A 7985-nucleotide genomic window follows, 5' to 3' on the forward strand; every position below is an offset into this window, starting at 1 on the left:
TGACATAAAGCAGAGGGCCTATATTGCAATTTTTTTTCATTTGTCCTAGTAATTTTCTTTTGTGCATTTTCTCCTTCATTATTAGATCCAATTGTTTTTTTAAGATTATTTATTTTTCATTTTTTATAGATCTCTTTCCCCAAGGTTCTCTCATTTGTCTGCTCATTGTTTGCTCATATTCTCCAGGAGGCACTGATAGCTGAATCCAGAACCTTCCATGGAAGAGGTGATTGCCCAACAGCCTGAGCCACATTTGCTCCACACAAACTGCAGCATCTGATGCCTACAGCATCTGTTCATTGAATCATCTGCTCGTTGTGGTGGATGCAGCATCTAGCTCATTGTGGCAGGTGTGGCATCCACTTATCTTCTTTAGGAAGCACCAGGACACAAACCCAGGACTTCCAAATGTTAGGCAGGTGCCACATCCACTTTCTTACCCAATTGCTTTTAATTCTCATAGTCTTTTCAGTCCCCTCCAACCACCCAGCATCTTTTTAATTGTTGTAGCCTATATACTACCTAAAAACTCAAATCTCAACCACTTTTAAATATACAAATGGGATTAGTAGCATTTGTAATGTTATCAATATGAAATATTTAAACTTTTCCATCACCCTAGACAGAAACCCTGCGTCTATTATGCACTGACTCTCCTCTCATCCCACTTATGTAATGTCTAATCTACTTTTTGCCTCTGTGAATTTGCATATTTAGGTATTTCATATAAAAGGAATCACACATTTGTCCTATTGTTTCTACCTTTTTTCACTGAGCATTATCTCCAGGGTCCATGCTGTAGCATTCATGATTCCTTTTTCTTTTTTTTTTTAAGATTAATTTATTTCTCTCCCCTCCCTGCCCCCCACCCTGGTTGTCTGTTCTCTGTGTCTATATGCTGCTGCTTCTTCATCTACTTCTGTTGTTGTCAGCAGCATGGGAATCTGTGTCTCTTTTTTGTTGCATCATCTTCTTGTGTCAGGTCTCAGTGTGGGCCTCCCATTCTTAGGCAGGCTGCACTTTTTTTCGCGATGGGTGGCATCATTCCTTTTTACAGCCAAATAATATTCCATTTTATTTGTCCATCACACTTTGTTTATCCATTCATTTGTTGGTGAATATTTGTATTACTTTCACCTTTTGGTTATGAAGAATATCAATGTATATGTATCTATGAGTCTCTGCTTTTCATTTTTTTAGGTAGGTACCCAGGATTGGAATTTGCCAGGTCACATGGTATCTTCCATGTTTAACATTTTAAGGAACCATAAAACTGTTTTCCAAGGCAGCTTCCCTATATTAAACTTCCACATCCTTACTAGCAGTTATTTTCCTTTTTTTTTTTTTTAATGGCCATTCTAGTGGGTGTGAATGTTATCTCATGATTTTTATTTGCATTTCTCTACTGGTGAATGATGTCCAAAGTATTTTCATATGCTTATTGGACATTTGTGTATCTTCTCAGGAAACTAGCTACTTAAGTTCCTTTACCATTTTTAATTGGGTTGTCTTTTCGTTACTGAGTTATAGGTGGTCTTTTATATCCTGGATATTAAACCCTTATCTGATATATTTTCTTCCATTTTGTTGTCTTTTCACTTTCTGGATAATGTTCTTTTGTGCAACAAAGGTTTTAATTTTCATGAAGGTCAATATATCTATTTTTTTCTTTTGTGGCTCATGATCTTGTTATGAAGTTTAAGAGTCCATTGCCTGTTACAAGGTCCTAAGTGACTTTGCTTCTTCTAAAAGTGTTACAGTGTTAGCTCTCATTCTTAGGTCATTGATCCATTTTGAGTGAGTTTTTGTACATAGAAGGAGGTAAGCATCCATTTTCATTCTTTTTGGATATGGAGATCGAATTTTCCTAGCATCATTTTTTGTACAGACTATTCTTTCCCCATTGAATGGACATAGCACACATGTCAAAATCAGTTGGCCATAGGTGAGTGTTTGAACTCTCAATTCTATTTTACTGGCCTATACATCTTCCCTTATACCAGTACCACATTGCTTTTACTACAATAGTTTTAAAATGAACTTTAAAATCAGATAGTGTGACCCCCTCCAACTTTGCTCTTTTGAAGAACATTCCAAGTGGATTTGAAAATTAGTTTTCCCATTTTGCAAAGACTGTTGGGTTTTTCTTGAGATTAACTTTAACTTCTAAGTCGCTTTGAATATTATTGACATCTTACAAATATTAAGTCCTAAAATCCAGGGTATAGGCCCACTTTCCATTTATTTAGGTCTTGTTTGATTTCTTGCAACAAAGAAGCTTTGCAGTTTTCCATGTACAAGACCTTTACGAACTTGGTTAAGTTTATTCCTAAATATTTTATTCTTTAGGTGCTACTGTAAATGGAATTTTGTTCTTCTTTTTGGATTGTTTCTGGCTTAAATATAGAAAAATTACTGATTTATGTGCTTTGATCTTTTTTTTAAATTAAAATTATTTATTTATTTTTAAAAATTACATTAAAAAAATATGAGGTCCCAATCAACCCCACCACCCCCACCCCCCACTCCCCCCACAGCAACACTCTCTCCCATCATCGTGACACATCCATTGCACCCGGTAAGTACATCTCTGAACATCACTGCACCCCGTAGTCAATGGTCCATATCATAGCCCACACTCTCCCATGTTCCATCCAGTGGGCCCTGGGGGGATCTACAATGTCCCGTAATTGTCCGTGAAGCACCACCCAGAACAACTCCATATCCCGAAAACGCCTCCACATCTCATCTCTTCCTCCCATTCCCCAAACCCAGCAGCCACCATGGCTACCCTTCCCACACCCATTCCACATTTTCTCTGTGGACATTGGATTGGTTGTGTCCATTGCACATCTATGTCAAGTGGGGGCTTAGATTCCACATGGATACTGGATGCACTCCTCCTGCTTTCAGTTGTAGACTTTCTAGGCTCCATGGTGTGGTGGTTGACCTTCTTCAACTACATGTTAGCTGAGTGGGGTAAGTCCAATAAATCAAAATGTAGGAGCTGAAGTCTTTTCAGGCTCTGGGCCTGGGTGTCTTATTATCAGTCCAGAGATTCAAATCCCCTAAATATATCTTAAACCCCAGCACCAACTAAAATTCCAATAAAGTAGCATTCAAGTCTTGTGAGAAGAGATCCCCTCTGAGTCCAATTCCATCATGCAGAAACACCAGCTCCAAAGAAGGGCCATCTGCCATGGCAGTGAACCCCATCTGCCATGACCATAGAACCCGTGGGTCTCTTTATCCCTCAAAAGAACCAATACCTGGGGTTGTATCTACTTTATCTGTCTCTTAGACTCTGCTCAGTTTTGCATAAGGGCATTCATTCTGACAACCTCCAGACTCTTTTTTAGAGACTCATAGCCTTATAATCTCATTTCTCCTTTCCATTTCCCCCTTACATTAGGTCAAATGGCATTTTGAAGTCATGTTATTATATGTAGACAGGGATATTCTGCTGATCCGTATTGAACCTTTAATTCAAGGTCATTTTCTAGTTGCATCTTCAGCTGGTATGTGGTAGTGATCCCTCGGTGCCAGGGAGGCTCATCCCCAGGTGTCATTTCCCATGCTGGGGGGAATGCACTGCATCTACATGCTGAGTTTGGCTGTGAGAGTGGCATGAAGGCTGTCAGGAGGAAACTCCCAGGCACAGTGCTACTCTAGGCCTTGCTCTTATTGCAGGTGTATAGGCTCAAAAGCATAGCCATTAGTATCAGGAGCCCACTGTTGGGCCCTCCTTCCTTCCTGGTTCTTGCCATTGCACCTGGGGGACTGCCGCTGCTCCCCCAGGGTCCACGACAGTGACCCCCCGGCCAGGGGCACAGTACCCCCCCAGCTGTTGTTTTTAATTGTTTCCACTGAGTATATCTAGACATTACTATATACCCGGGGCATATGCCCTGTATAACTCCCTGTCAGCCATATATATCCTGTCAATAGCATCCTATATCAGTATTCCTCCGCTGCCATTGTTGAACCACTCTGTGATCCAAAACTTCCTGTAAAGTGGATCCCAACATAATGTCAGCTACACAAGAGTCTTAGATCACCGAAATTCATATATACAATATACAGTGCTTCCCCAGATCCACCATAAAACCTTTTCCCTTCCACAGCGATAATCTTTTAGCTTATTCATATCGTATTTCCTGAAACTGATGTACAGATTCCGAGACAATAGCTTTCAAACAAGGTGACATCTGTGCTTACTATGTGGTCCATACTTTTGATTGTACAGTTTTCTAAATTTTTTAGTTATCCTATGTTTTGCCTTATGGTTTACATTATTAGTCTGTCGTCCCCTATATGTTTTTGGTGTAATATTACATGTTTTATATTCATCCTCATGTACTCTCACAGAACTCCTCCCTTGCCCCCATATTTACCTTGGTTTCATCCATTCCACATCCATTTTCCCCTCCCCTTAGGGCCCACAATGCCAGCCAATCTCCATTTCCCAAGAAGCCATGTCCAGAGATACTTGCAGCAGTATTCAGGACCTGACTTTCTCAACTGCCCTAATGCCCTGGGAGCCATCCTTTCTCATGAGAGATACAGTTCTCTCTATTTGGCAGCATTAGTCCTCCCCAGGATGTGGGTCCACCCCAACTCTCACTTCTTGGGTCTCTTCCCAATGGTACAACCCACCTTGGCAAAATGAGCCTTCAGCTATTCCTCCGAAGTCTGTCGTGCATCAGACCATACCCCCTGAGCATCCTAAACAGGTAACCCTCCTACTTATACTTTGATATGATTTTCTCAACAAAACCTGAACTCTCCCATGTTCGTATATTGCCCCTCCCTCCCCCCAATTTTTGGAAAATATTACCCCTCTTCCCTTCCCCAGCCCCCCTCAGACCCACAAAGCCCCACGCGAAGGCAAACCCTTGCCCCATTTTGTACCTTCTTTGTGCTCATACTTACCGCCAGCTCATCACAGATTCCACCCCTGCAGACGTTAACTCACATCCTTCCTCCACCCCCCGATTTCCTGTAAGCCTCTTTTCCAGACTCTAGCTATCTGAGGCAGTGTGTTTATTTCATATCATTGAGGTCATGTAGTATTTGTCCTTCAATGCTTGGGTTGCTACACTCAACATAAGAATCTCAAGGTTCATCCATGTTATCACGTTTGATTGAAGTGTATTTGTTCTTACAGCCAAGTAGTATTCCATTGTGTGTATATACCACATTTTATTGATCCACTCATCTGTTGATGGACACTTGGATTGATTCCAACTTTTGGCGATAGTGAACAATGCTGCTATGAGCACTGGTGTACATATATCGGTTTGTGTCCTTGTTTTCAGTTCTGATGGGTATATACCCAGCAGTGGTATTGCTGGGTCATATGGCAAATCTATGGTTAGTTTTTTGAGAAACCGCCAAACTGTCCTCCAGAATGGTTGGATCCTTCTGCATTTCTACCAGCATTAGATGAGTGTTCCCCTTTCTTCACATCCTCTCCAGCATTTGTATTCTTCTGTTTTTTTCATAGCTGCCAATCTTATGGGAGTAAAATGGTATCTCATTGTAGTTTTGATTTGCATTTCCCTGATAACTAGAGATTTGGAGCATTTTTTCATGTGCTTTTTAGCCATTTGTATTTCTTCTTTGGAGAAGTGTCTGTTTAAATCTTTTTCCCATTTTTTAAATGGGTTGTTTATCTTTTTGTTTTCAAGATATATGAATTCTTTATATATGCAAGTTATAAGTCTCTTATTAGATATATCGTTGCCAATTATTTTCTCCCATTGTGTGGGTTCCCTTTTTACTTTGTTGACAAACTCCTTTGAGGTGCAGAAGGCTTTAATTTTGAGGAAGTCCCATTTATCTATTAGTTCTTTTGCTGCTTGTGCTTTTGGTGTGATATTCATGAAGCCATTTCCTATTACAAGGTCCTGTAGATGTTTCCCTACACTGCTTTCCAAGATCTTTATGGTCTTGGCTCTTATATTTAGGTCTTTGATCCATCTTGAGTTGATCTTTGTATAAGGTGTGAGATGGTAATCCTCTTTCATTCTTCTACATATTGCTATCCAGTTCTCCTGGCACCATTTGTTGAATAAGCCATTCTCTCCCAGTTGAGAGGGTTTGATGGCTTTATTGAATATTATTTGGCTATATACATGAGGTTCTATATCTGAACTTTCAATTCGATTCCATTGGTCTGTGTGTCTCTCCTTATGCCAATACCATGCTGTTTTCACTACTGTAGCTTTGTAGTATGTTTTAAAGTCAGGAAGTGTGATTCCTCCTATTTTGTTTTTCTTTTTCAATATGTCTTTGGCTATTTTGGGCCTCTTTCCTTTCCAAATAAATTTCATAGTGAGTTTTTCTAGTTCCTTAAAGAAGGCTGTGTTGATTTTTATTGGGATTGCATTGAATGTGTAGATCAGTTTTGGTAGAATAGACATCTTACTAATATTCAGTCTTCCTATCCATGAACAAGGAATATTCTTCCATTTATTTAGGTCTTCTTTGATTTCCTTGAACAGTCTTGTATAGTTCTCGGTGTATAAGTTTTTTACCTCTTTAGTTAAATTTATTCCTAAGTATTTGATTTTTTAAATTTACTATTGTGAATGGTATTTGTTTCTTGATTTCCTCCTGATCTTGCTCATTATTGGTGTACAGAAATGCTACTGATTTTTGCGCATTGATCTTATAACCTGCGACTTTGCTGAACTCATTTATGAGTTCTAGAAGCTTTGTTATAGATCTCTCAGGATTTTCTATGTATAGGATCATGTCATCTGCAACTAATGAAATTTTGACTTCTTCCCTTCCAATTTGAATGCCTTTTATATCTGGTTCTTGCCTCAGTGCTCGAGCAAGTACTTCCAAGACAATGTTAAATAGGAGTGGAGACAATGGGCATCCTTGTCTTGTTCCTGAGTTTAGAGGGAAGGATTTCAGGATTTCGCCATTGTAAACAATGTTGGTTGTAGGTTTTTCATATATACTCTTTATCATGTTCAAAAAGTTTCCTTGTATTCCGATCTTTTGGAGTGTTTTTTTCAAGAAGGGGTGCTGTATTTTGTCAAATGTCTTTTCTGCATCTATAGATATAATCATGTGATTTTTTCCCTTCAATCTGTTTATATGGTGTATCACATTGATTGATTTTCTTATGTTGAACCATCCTTGCATACCTGGAATAAATCCCACTTGGTCATGGTGTATAATTCATTTAATGTGTTGTTGAATATGATTAGCAAGTATTTTGTTAAGTATTTTTGCATCTAGGTTCATTAGAGAAATTGGTCTGTAATTTTCCTTTCTTGTGGTGTCTTTGTTTGGCTTTGGTACTAGGATAATGTTGGCATCATAGAAGGAGTTCAGCAATGTTCCTTCTGTTTCAATTTTTTGGAATAGTTTCAACAGGATTGGTGTTAGTTCTTTCCGGAATGTTTTGTAGAATTCACCTGCGAAGCCATCTGGCCCTGGGCTCTTCTTAGTTGGGAGATTTTTAATGACTGATTCTATCTCTTTGCTTGTGATTGGTTTGTTAAGATCATCAATTTCTTCTTTCGTCAATATGGGCTGCTTATGTGTTTCTAGGAATTTGTCCATTTCCTCTAAATTGTCATTTTTGTTGGAATATAGTTTTTCAAAGTATCCTGTTATGATAGTCTTTATTTCTGTGGGGTCAGTGGTGATATCACCTTTCTCATTTCTTATTTTGTGTATTTGCATCTTCCCTCTTTTTTTCTTTGTTAGTCTCGGTAAAGGTTTGTCAATTTTGTTGATCTTCTCAAAAAACCAGCTCTTGGTCTTGTTTATATTTTCAAGTGCTTTATTATTTTCTATTTCATTTAGTTCTGCTCTTATCTTTGTTATTTCCTTCCTTCTTCTTCCTGTAGGGTTACTTAGTGTTTTTTTTTTTCACTAATTCCTCCAAATGTGCAGGTAGTTCTTCAATTTTTGCTCTTCTTTTTTAATGTATAAATGTATGGCTATAAATTTCCCTCTCA

This window comes from Dasypus novemcinctus, chromosome Y, assembly GCF_030445035.2.
Source record: "Dasypus novemcinctus isolate mDasNov1 chromosome Y, mDasNov1.1.hap2, whole genome shotgun sequence".
Classification (NCBI taxonomy): domain Eukaryota; kingdom Metazoa; phylum Chordata; class Mammalia; order Cingulata; family Dasypodidae; genus Dasypus; species Dasypus novemcinctus.